The sequence below is a fragment of the Haliotis cracherodii genome, unplaced genomic scaffold (genome assembly GCF_022045235.1).
Source record: "Haliotis cracherodii isolate W230 unplaced genomic scaffold, xgHalCrac1.p SCAF_25, whole genome shotgun sequence".
NCBI lineage: Eukaryota > Metazoa > Mollusca > Gastropoda > Lepetellida > Haliotidae > Haliotis > Haliotis cracherodii.
This window is the reverse complement of record NW_027266281.1, coordinates 1,124,171-1,137,010: the sequence shown is the minus strand read 5'-3', so window position 1 is coordinate 1,137,010 and position 12,840 is coordinate 1,124,171.

Sequence of the window (12,840 nt, the reverse complement as noted above, 5' to 3'; positions counted from 1 at the left end):
ATTAGGAAAATATTTTTTTAAACATTCCTAATTGTAAATTATTACACTAAACATGTTTTTGTTATTCGGCACAATCATTATAGGGAGTCATGCTCTGCCCTAGACTGGTTTACCTACCCTAGAGCCTTTGCGATCCTCGCCTGCTGCCGCTAGGAGGCGAAGAGCATGGAACCTGTCCAGCTCTACCCGACCTACACTATATTTCTCTATACAGCATTACCTGCGGTGAAACGTTGACCCATTTCCGTTTTGCGGGTCCATTGTCTGTCGAGAGGGACGGGGACAGGCCTATAGCATATCGCTGTGTGGGCAACGTTGACCCCATTTCCGAGGTATTAGCACTTTTGGACAGTGTGTATAGTTGACGTGTCAGGCGACAGGAGTAAACATGTTTGCAGTAGGGAGGTAGATCTCACAGAGAAGTGTGGCTCATCGTTTAAAATGCACTCACGACGTTGTGGGTTTCAATTTTAACAATATCTGCATGTCTCCACTGATCTGCTCCATTATACAACATTATTACAACAATGTAGCTATTACTTCAAAAAGATTGATCATGAACAAATATTAATAACTTTACCGCGGTGGATATATCAATGTCACCAGTTAGATATATCAATGTCACCAGTATCGTATACTACTATGATTGTGTCAACTTAATACCCTTTGAAAACAATAACAAATGTTTCAGGAAGTCATTGTTGTGAAAACATATTGCTAGTTTTGTTTTCATAATATGTTTGTTTTCTACTTTTAGATAGGTATGCTAAAAATATGTTATTGCACCCTGTGGTTCCTCTGCATCAACGCATCTTGCAGGGTATTCCGGCGTGACTGTAAACTCTGTTGTGCAGGGCCCCGTTCCACAAAGCGAACGTAGCGCAATGACAGTCGTAAGTCTATGTTAAAGTATGGGAGTTACTCTAGAATTCAAAAGGTGGGCCGTTGTATGGTATTAAATTAATACGTGTCAACTGTTGATGTGTTTGAAGTATGATTCTGTTAAATTTTATAGGACTATGCTGTGGATCGCCTGTTCACAAACGACGGTGAAATCTCAAAAAAGTATTAGTGGCTAGTAAAAAAATAACACTAAACTCGCTCCCGTGTAATAACAAGTTTATAAAACTTTCGCTCGTCATATGCCAGAATCATTCACTCTTTTGGTATTACACGGGAGCTCGTTTAGTATTCTATATATTCACGAGTTTCTCAACTTTGATGAGTAAGTAAGTGAGTATGGTTTTACGCCGCTTTTAGCAATATTCCAGCAATATCATGGCGGGGGACACCAGAAATGGGCTTCATACCTTGTACCCATGTCGGGAATCGAACCCGGGTCATTGGCGTGACGAGCGAACGCTGTAACCACTAGGCTAGCCCACCGCCCCTGTAAACTTGGTATTACACGGGAGAGAGTTTAGAATTCAATATGTCATACAAGGGTAGACCTTTGAATACAATGCATGGTAACTGCATCACAATGCTTTGCAGACCACTGTGGTGACATCACTTACCATGACGTCACAATCAAGTGACATCACTAATCTCGCTGCTTCTGAAACTGGTTTGCACTACTGTTAGCAAAACATTGCATTATGACAAAATTGGAAGAGTGATTTTAGATGACAGATATAAAGAATTCAGTGAAACTGTGGACACCTATTCCGGGTCTGTATGAATGAATGTCGGTAAGATAAAATAGTTGTCAAACGATCTCTCGGGACATAAGGTGTGATGTACTCTGTGTGTGAGCCTGACGGCCCGGGGTACATACTCTCGTTCACAGGGTACACCTTACCACTCCTTATCATCCAAAACTGTCTCCCATCGCTTGGGTGAGCTCAAGCGATATCTTCATTGTAGGTATCGCTACAATGAAATTGGATCACAATGCTTTGCAGTCCATTGTGTCGTCATTGGTTACCATGACGTTACAATAAAATAACATCACTAATGGCTGCTACTGAAGCTGTTAGCAGTACTTTATACACTTAAGACTTTGCTTATTACCGTCTTCAAACTGAAAAAGCTGGAAGAATGATGTTGGATGATAAATAGAATCTCACCCTTGTATTTTGATATCTAATATATCAACACTCGTTGATAAAAGTGGACACACTCCTCGGGAAGCCTTTGCGTTTTTCCACTTTTATCAACTTGTGTTCATATATTTCATATATAAAGACATTCGGATGAGATTCTCTATATATACCCTCACAATCGGTTGACAATTTATAGTGTAGGGCGATATGACGGGCGATATAAGTTTGGTGGCATAAACGTATTTTTGTTATCGAAAATTCTCGTTATTTCAATTACTTGTTTAGTTATTTAGAAATTTAGATTTTTCTCCTTTCTTCGATTATATATCAACATTCGTTGATACAATCCTTGGCAAGCCTGGGAGTATTAAATATTTATCCACTCGCGTTGATAGATTGATATCAAAAGACACTCGGCTCTTCCTATACTGCATACAACAGCATATGTAAGAGAACTTCAGACAGCATGCGAAAGTAACTATGTTATATCTTGTAGGAGTAGTTTGCGAGGAAGTTTATAGCATGAAGCATTATATAACATCCAAAAGACACCATACAGCATGAAAAAATATGTCACATACTACAGTATATAAGCCACGCCAGTATATAACGTACATGCGTACAGCAATGTATAACATATGCTAGTATAAAACAGACAACTCTGTGTAACTTATACTGACACACAATGAATTTTGTTTATTTGTTCGTTTGTTTGTTTGTCGTATACGCCAGCTATGTGATTGTGTTCTGTAAATAATCAAGTCTGGACCAGACAATCTAGTGATTGACATCAAGAGCATCGACATACGCAATTGGGATACGATGACATTTGTCAACCAAGAAAGCCAGCCTGACCATCCGATCCAGATAGTCGACTCTTAAGACAAGCATGGGTTGTTGAAGACCTGTTTTAACCCGGAATCTTTACCGGACTCTTCCTGTATGCATCACTCTGTCAACGCATCCTGCTGATTGCGCATTGCATCCGCCTTTTCTGTCACGAGATCTGTTTTGCATTTCTGTAAGGTTTTAAATTAATTCCTTGTTCGGTCGTATTGCCAACCTCAAAATCACATCCTACACGGTCTGTTATCTTCTGCTCCTCCATCCCGTGATATCGCCCAGTAAGATTTATGACCCGACTCTACGAAAACCATTTGGTGCCACTTTGGTAGGATAAATATCTTTGCTTCGATTGGTTTCTCGGTATTTCAATTATATTTTCGAAATTTCAAGGGTTGTTGTGTTACTTCGATTTTTTTCATGTAATTACGTATGTTCCCGAGCCGCCAGGCTCACACACAGGGTACATCACACCTTATGCCCCGAGAGATCGGTTTACAACTATTTTATCTTACCGACATTCATTCATACAGACCCGGAATAAGTGTCCGCAGTTTCAAGCCTCGTTACTTGTTTTGAGCAAAATACAATACAACGGGCTGACGATGCAAACGAGTCGGGTTACTTCCCTTTACCCAAAGCATCCAGGTGAACATCATTCGATACTCATGCGAGATGAGCTGGTTACCGAAGTTGTGTTCCAATTGATTTCTCAACGAACGGCCACAGGGAAAATAACAAAGGTCAGATCGTACCTGAAATCTGGCACCTCTCCTTAAGTCCCCCTATTACAAATGTATGTGACCTGACTCTCCCCGTTATATCGCTCTGCAAGATATATGACCTGACTTTTCCCGTTATGTCATCCTACAATATGTGTGACTGACTAGAGCGGCATGATACATACTGAGTGAGTGAGTGAGTGAGTGAGTGAGTTGGGTTTAACGCCGCTTTTAACAATATTCCAGTTATATCGCGACGTGTCAGCTTAATTTGGGAAGAAAGCCCGAAATTATGCAGGTCTCGGACGTTTACGACTTCGGTGAAACCCACGAGCACGGGTATGGTGCTGACAAACCTAGAAACATAATCGGGGCGAACCGGGACTCGAACCCACAATCATAGGTTTCTGGCGTGCCCAAGGGACACAACTCTGCACAGCGATTCGCGGCGCCTTAGACGAGTGGGCCACCCGTCCCCCCTGATTCATTATACATATGTGGTGATTCGAACCGGGGCCGTCGACGTGACGAACGAACGCTTTAACCACTCGGCTAGTCCACCATCTCGGACTAAGAGAGAGTTGAGTATGATCCGGGTAAGGCGAGGAAGGGTCATGAACGGTTCAGTTCTGTGAGGGGTCGCACTTCGCTATGTAGAGTTGCGTCCCTTCCAGAAACTTATGATTGCGGGTTCAAATCCCAGATTCGCCCGGGTTAGGTTCCTTGTTTTGTCAGCACCATACCCGTGGAAATCCAATGCCGAGTTGTGTCAAGCCGAAGTAATACTCTAAAGGACTCAATTTCATGATGTACATTGGGCGCTAAAAAGACGCAGGATCTACATAGCATCATCATTGCTACACGTATATGTCAAACACTAAATATTATATACGGTCTGTGAGGTCAGGTTTTCATGCATTTAGTGTTCTTTGTGGCCAGTGTTACTGAGCTTGCACACTCATAAGACATTGTGACATGTTTTGAGGTTTATCTGGTTTCAAAATCCAAGATGGCCGCCATCACTGCGCAATTACCGTAAGCGTCAAAACTTGGGCAACCCTGGTTTGATTTTAACAACATTGGGGATTATGATGGGGTTTGTAGGGTGCTGGAGTTGATTCATGCATATTGTGAAAAGGAGAAGCAGCTTGTTCTTTGAAAAGAGTAAAACCAATCATTGTAAAAGATTCGCTGGTCGAACTCTCGGATTGTAGGAATCCTCACTGGAACATCTAGCTGGCCTCCATTGGCCGATTGCTATTTCTATTCTTTTACCTATCAGTGCTAATTACCCCCGGCCTCCCGTTTGCCCATTGTCCATTGCCAATTACCAATCATTGATAATCTAGAGCTTTAGAGCTAGCTCCCACTCGCTCCACATAGAAACCGGGAGATATTTTGGTATCCCAAGACAGCGAAGGTTATGTATGGTTTGTAAAACAGGCTATGTTGAGTCTGAATACCATTTTGTATTGGTTTGTGAAACATATTATGCTCTCCGAGTGACATATATTCCTCAAAAATATTATGTAAATCCATCAATAGAACAATTTTACATACTTATGTCGTCTCTGCATCAGTCAACAATTAGAAGTCTGGCTTGTTATATTTACCACGCTTTTAAGTTAAGGAATTCATTTTTGCAGAAGTAATATTCTTTATCTATGAATGCCTTGCTGTTGTGTATTTAGGTGTACACAGTTGTATTTTTATACATGTCTGGTGAACCGAATTGTACTATGGGCCGCTGGCCCACTCATGTACTGAATAAACAGATTAGATTAGATAATCTAAGTCCTGGCTTCCAGTTTTCCATTACTGATAGCGCTAATTACTGTAAAGAGTTGCTTTCCATTTTCTATTTTTAATCACCTTTCAGCGCGAATTATCGGTTGGCTTTCAGTGTTACGTTTCTATCCTTTTGTTTTCTTATTACATTTGCTGTTCTTACATGTGCATATATACTGAACCGCAAAGGAAACGTCACCCCAAGTAACATTGCATGAAAAGTTGTCATTTAAATATTTGGGTAATTTCTGTCAGAGTTTCTAAGATTTTTAAGATGTTCGGAAAAATGAAATTTGATGACAAAAAACCCAAAGTAGATAACAATAAAACCGATCGCCCAAACGCATCACGTCAACGGCAAACTGAAATGCACATGCGTTCCCCCATTTCTTGTCCTGTAAAACTCTACCAGATCGGATAACATTCCTTCGTTATTGAATTGCTACCACATGCCAAGATTGACAAGAAATCAGCGACACCAAGCCCTTGGACGATTGCAAGCAAGCTGGACAAACCGCCCGTCAAGTAGCCAATGCATTTCAAGTCCAAGTCATGACCATATACAGGCTCCAGCAACGGTACCTGACCACCAACAATACAGATGACAGACCACGTAGTGGAAGATCAAGGGTCACCACCCGACGTCAGGATCGTCAGATTGTGCAACGACATCTTCAACATCGCTTTGTTACTGCTGTGGAAACTGCTCGACAGACCATGGGGACACACCAGCGACACACTAGTGCTGACATCGTGCATCGACGATTGACGAGCAGACACCTCCACTGTCACTGGCCACACCGAAGACCCATTCTGACACCATGTCCTCGCCGTGACCGTCTTCAGTTGGCAACACAGCACCAGCATTGGCGCCACCAGCAGTAGAGTAGAATCCTCTTCTCAGACGAGAGCCGTTATTGTATCTCAACAGCAGATGGCAGAGAGAGAGAGTCTGGCGACGCCGTGGGAAACGTTATTCGGATGCTTGTGTTGTTGAGAGGGACTCGTGGGGTGGTCCGAGCAACACGGTGTGGGCTGGAATTGGTCTTGCACAGAGGGTCAGCCCTGTGGTCTTCCAAAACATCGGTCCAGGGCGAGGCAATGGTGTCACAGCAGCTCGGTACATTGATCAAGTCTTGAGACCACACACCATACCTCATTTGGCACGTCGCCACAACCACGAGTTTCAGCATGATAACGCCCGTGCCCACACTGCGAGAGCAACAAGAGACTTCCTCCAGCAGAATGGCATCAGAACCACGCAGCAGCCTGCCCTCAGGCCCGATTTAAATCCCATTGATCACTCTTGTGACGAGATTCAAAGACGGCTGAATGACGTCCGTCCAAGACCGACAACTGCGTCAGGCGTTCCTCAGAGTGTGGGCTCAAGTGCCTATAGCCTTCACCAACCGCCTCATTCATTCCATGTCATTAATGCAAATGGCGGACACACGAGATACTGACTTGTGATGGTATTTCCTCAGAGACTAGTGTTGTGTTTCACTTTAAGAACATTTGACACTTTAATTTCAACCTTGATGATCAGTTTTGCCAAGTTTCATCTTTTTAACATCTCTCAAAGTATGTTTACAGTGTTTGGACAAATAAGGTTTCTCATATAGCTAGCCATGGTGACGTTTCCATTGCGGTTCAGTATATGTGCTCTCTGTTTTATAGAATTCCTTCACGTGATGAAGGAGTAAGAACATATTCCGAAACGTTGTGTTCCTCCTAATAAAGAAGGTATCCATTAATCCATTAATCTTCTTTTGCGCTGCAATTACCCTAAACGCACCATTGACCATGTCCCATGAACACCAAGCATAAAAGGTTAAAAGTATGTTTTTTAACGTTTATTTGAGACAAATATATAAATCGAAAATAAAGAGTGGATTCGTCCTTTCTCCTGAACCTTTAACATTTCAAATTTAAGATATTATTCCACAAGAAAATCCAAACTCTCCATTTCTTCATCAGAAAGTTTAAAGTTGTTATGTGCAAGCCAAAGGGCCAAAGGATTTACACTGAGTGAAAGAGTATGATTTTACGCCGCTAATTGAACTAATATCACCGTGGGAGGACACAGAAAATGGACTTAACACATGGTACCCATGGGGAGACTCGAAACCGGGTCTTCGGCGTGAAGGGCGAGCGCTTTACCCACAAGAATACTGATTGCTTCTGGGGGTTTACAAAGTTGCTGAACCCCATTTGTTGGCAAATCAAGAAACAAATACAAGCCTGATTTGAGATTAAAACCCACGATCCTCGGATTCTGACAAACAAATTCCACAACCAATTAGACATCAAACGAAATCTCCAAAGAAAATTACAACGCGCTAAAAATATAGTCATGATAACTCTCAAAATCATGAACATATCTGCTGCGTGAGGTGTTTGTTCGTCTGATTTGAACAATATTTCCAAAATATCACGGTTTGACTCTTTGTCTTAAACTTGTCACATCCGTAAGGCTCACCATCGGGGCCAACCTAGGATTCGAACCCACAACCACAAGATCGTCCTAGGGATAAGGAAGATATGTCGGTTCAGTGAACTAGCGCTAAACTTAACAATGCCGTCTGTACCTTGACAATGCTTTCCAAAATGTAAAACGATTCATCCGTGGAATGGCCGGGGCGTCCGATGCAGTTAAAGCATGGGCTTGTCCTGGCAATGAATCGACTCCATAGATCGGTACATCGGAAGAGGAAGGTGCTTGATGTCACCATCGGAAGAGGTTGAATATTGCTGAATGGGCAAAACACACTCATTCGGTAACTTGAATTTAACCAAGCTGATATGTGATAATCTACACTATATATTAACAAATATCCTTCCAATAACGAAATAGTTTCATGAAAGAGGTGAGGTGACGTGAAATTGGGTTTAACGTCGCGTCCAAGATTATTGCACTTATATAGCGACGTGCATGCACGTGTGTGTGTGTGGCTGCTTGTACTAGTCCGGACTGATGCCGATTTATAGTGCTAGCTCATTGAGATACCATGCCGCAGTTTAACATGAATACCCCACTCAGACACAGTATACTGACTCCGTGGCGACCAGTCCTTGTTTTAGCCCCTTAATGTCGAGCGCCAGACAGGGTAACAACAAGTACCATCTTTTAACGTCTTTTGGTATGACGCGGCCGGGGATCGAACCCCGGACCTTCCGCTCTCTGGGCAGACGCTCTACCACTAGACCACGGAGGCGGCTTCAATGAAAGAATAAACAAGAATGATATTTATTCATTTAAGACTGTAATGATGCTCAGTTCAATACACTATTGTTGTATACTTCAGGGTAGAATTGGTATAACGGGATAAGGGGGGGAGTTTGTGTGTGTGTGTGGGGGGGGGGGGGGGGCGGTCGGGTTCGCTCGTCACGCCGAGGACCCGGGTTCGAATCCCGACATGGGTACAATGTGTGAAGCCCATTTCTGGTGTCCCCTGCCGTGATATTGCCGGAATATTGCTAAAACCGGCGTGAAACCAAACTCACTCACTCACTCTTCTCAGAGGGCCTGGATCAGTTCTTGTCGGTTGGCTGGATGATATGGTCGCTGCCGAGCATCACGATCTATGACATTTCAATAGGTGTCCTAGGGTGAACATGTCTGGGGAGCGTGCAGGCAACAGCAACGTTGACGTTGTTGGCTGCAAGGAAGTTCTGTACGATTTCGGACTGTATGGGGTCCGGCGTTGTCATGCTGATAAAGGATACCACGTGGCAGCTGTTGTATAAAGCACAATCGGATGAGGAATGTCATCCAAGTAACGTTGAGCGGGTAAATTTCTGTTAACGATGGCCAACAAATTCCTCCCCACACCATAACACCACCATAAGGCAGGACCTTCTGAATGCGACATGCTGACGTCTGTTTTCCGGCGGTAAACACGTTTACTTCCGTCAGCTCTGAACAGACAAAACCGCCTGTCAGGAATCGTTTCCAGAGATGAAATATACACGAGTACCGGTCTTCATTGGGCGTAGTTACCCTGGTTCTGCCTGTACATAGCCTGTCTGATGTCTGCCCGGTCTGTCTGTAACGTTGCATCAGGTTAGTGACAGCAACACGTGAGCAATCAAAAGTTTTATTATTTAGATTTTAGATTTAGATTATTATTTCATATGTAGTTTCTGGTGCTGCTTCGGTGTGTTTTACTTTTTCTAATTTGCTACAAAAAGGCGTGCCGTGGACGTGTACAGCTTTCTGCATAGAACATTATTTTGTTTTGATCTTGTGGTAATTTTTGCAATTCCATTTTCAAAGTGGTAAAGATTTTCTGGCCGTCAGTATATATTGCGGTGGTATACTCTGCGGTTTTATACTGAGGTTGTGTTTTGCAGTTACATATCATAATTGTATATTGAAGTTACATAGGGCAGCTGCATATTGCTGTTAATATTAATAATCATAATATTATAATATTGTATATACTTATATTGCTCAAGACTTCAAGCACAAGATGCATGCTCACATTGATAAGTGTGTATTCAATTTTCATTCTCAGATTCCTGGGGAGTATACAACCCAAGCTATGTGTTTTGCAATGGTCAGTTCACGACAGTGGCCTTTGACATGGAGGAACTTGTAACTGAGAAGCCGAGCTCCAAAATCAGCAAATAAAACTGACAAAAATTATTGTTGTCCTGATTCTATCAACCCCCGCTACACAGTCATAACCAATAAACCTGTATAAGCAATATCATATGTACAACCTCAGTTCTCAAACGGTTTAACATCAATTTAATTGATCCAATTTCTTGTCTCTACCAAAAGAGGAGGTTTTGAGTCGATCGATTATCTTTGCACAACGATACTCCAGGAGGTTGTTGAAATATTCATTTACGTTTAACTTATGTTTCAGAAGCAACTAAAACATAACACATATCCATACAACCAATGCTTGCCGTAAAAGTCGACTATGCTTGTCGTAAAAGTCGACTATGCTTGTCGTAAAAGTCGACTATGCTTGTCGTAAAAGTCGACTATGCTTGTCGTAAAAGTCGACTATGCTTGTCGTAAAAGTCGACTATGCTAGTCGTAAAAGGCGACTAAAGGGTGGACAGGCTCGCTGACTTAGTTGATTCATGTCATCTATCGCAAAAGCGTGGATCGATGATCATGATATCAATCACTGGATTGTCTGTCCCAGACTCGATTATTTATAGACCGCGGTCATATAGCTGGAATATTGCTGAGTGCCGCGTAAAAACAACCAACCAACCAACCAATATCATATTGTTGTATTCTGCGGCCATATGCCCCAGTTGTATATTGTGGCTGTATAATGAGGTTGTACATCTCAGACTGACGGCCAAAGGAAACCTCACCATACAGTGTAGTTTTAAATCTCTTCAGTTTAGTCATATAACATCCGATATTGGTATGACAGTTACACGCAGTGTGTTGTTGTAGCACAAACAAGCGTTCAACATTACAGACAGAGGCCACGAACATCTAAAATTGCTCACGTTCAATGACGCGTCACATTTAAAGCGTGTATGACCACACCCTGCTAGAAGACACGCACAAAGTTTGCCATCTGATGACGTCATGTGGGATGCGTCGACATTTTTCTTGGAGGGCCTGGATCAGTTCTTGTCGGTTGGCTGGAGGATTCGGTCGCTGTCGACCACGACGATCAATGACATCCCAGGGGTGTCCTATGGGGGACATGTCAAGGGAGCGTGCAGCCCACGGCAACACGTTGACGTTGTTGGCTGCAAGGAAGTTCTGTACCATTCCGACTGTATGGGGTCTGGCGTTGTCATGCTGATAAAGAACATCACGTGGCAGCTGTTGAAATGGAAGGAAAATCGGACGAAGAATATCATCCTTGTAACGTTTAGCTGACAAATTTCCGTTAACGATAAACAGTTGTGTTCTATGATGCCCGGAAATTCCTCCCTACACCATCAACCTCTCCTTCACACGGCTCGACCTCCTTCCCGCAACACGCTGCCGTTCGTTCTCCGGCGGTAAACACGCGGTCTTCCATCAGCTCTGAACAGACAGAACCGGCTTTCATCAGTGAAGACGGCCCTCTCAATTTCTGACGATGATGTTGCGCTGTCAATAACTGTCCCCTGAAAGGTATATGTAAGCCCTCATGCCTTGAGCCCCCGTTGGCCTGGTCACTGACCGATGGCTAACACTATACCCTCATTCGTCGCTGATCACGTCAATGTCATTAAACGATTCTGGAGATGCAAAGTACGCAAGTACTGGTCTTCATTGGACGTAGTTACCCTGGTTCTGCCTGTACATAGCCTGTTCAGATGCGGTACGGTAAGGTAAAACGCGAGCCACCAAATTTTTAAGCAACGTGGGCATGTGTGGCTCCCATATGTATCATATCCAGGGACCGCTCGCGTTGTTCGGGTGTCTGTGGTGGGTTTTTTATCAGTGAGTGTGTCTGACATCCAATCACTTTATATACCCTTGTTGCACGTGTCGTTTCAACTGCCCAAGCAGCACATGTTTTTTTCACCCTTTTTTCGCATTTTCAACAAAAACAACGTGCCGTGGACGTCTAACACTTTCTGCACAGAAAATGGTTGTGTTTGGACGATGTGTATTGCATTGATTAAGTGTGAACTTGTGTTTTTAAATTTTGCAATTTTTTTTAAGGTGGTAAAGTTTATTTTGCGGTTTATTGAGGTTGTGTTTGGAGGTTAAATATTGTAATTGCATATTAAAGTTATATAGGAAAACCGAATATTGCTGTTAATATTAATAATAACAGTGTGTATACTTTCATTGCTCTGGACTCCATACACTCAATTTTCATTCATGGAATGACATTAAAATTGTCTCCGTTCCCCATAAAACCGTATGAGGAACATGATATGTACACCTCCATTTTTCAAACACTTTAGCATCAAATTAATTGTTCCAGTTTCTTTTCTCATCAATCAATAAAAGATACCAAAAAGAAGGTTTTCAGTCTATCGATCTTTTATGCACCACAACACTCCAGGAAGGTCTTAAAATATTAATTTACGTTTCACTTTTTTTAAAGAAGCGACTTAAGTATTACACATATGAAACATATCCATACAGACAGCCTCCTCAACAACATGGGTTGTTTTAGTGTTCTCTTCCTGTCAGCTCTTGCAGTGGCACCTGGATATAAAGCAAGTTATGTCATGGCATTGCCTATGTCACCGTCTACACGTATAGGACACGTGGTCAAGTCGACACGTATAGGACACGTACGAGATATGTTACAAGGCGCTGTTTCATGCATGTTGGAGGACGGGTGCAACAACTTCACTGTACCGTGTGCCGCCGGGGATTTGACCTTCAAAAAGACTCTGAGGACTGAAAGAAAGGACGAACCTGACTATTGTCCACTGTTGGTTTGCATGTTCCAAAAGGCTGGTGATGGCAAGGGTTACAGGTATGGCTGGTTTGGAAGGGTTGGACGCAA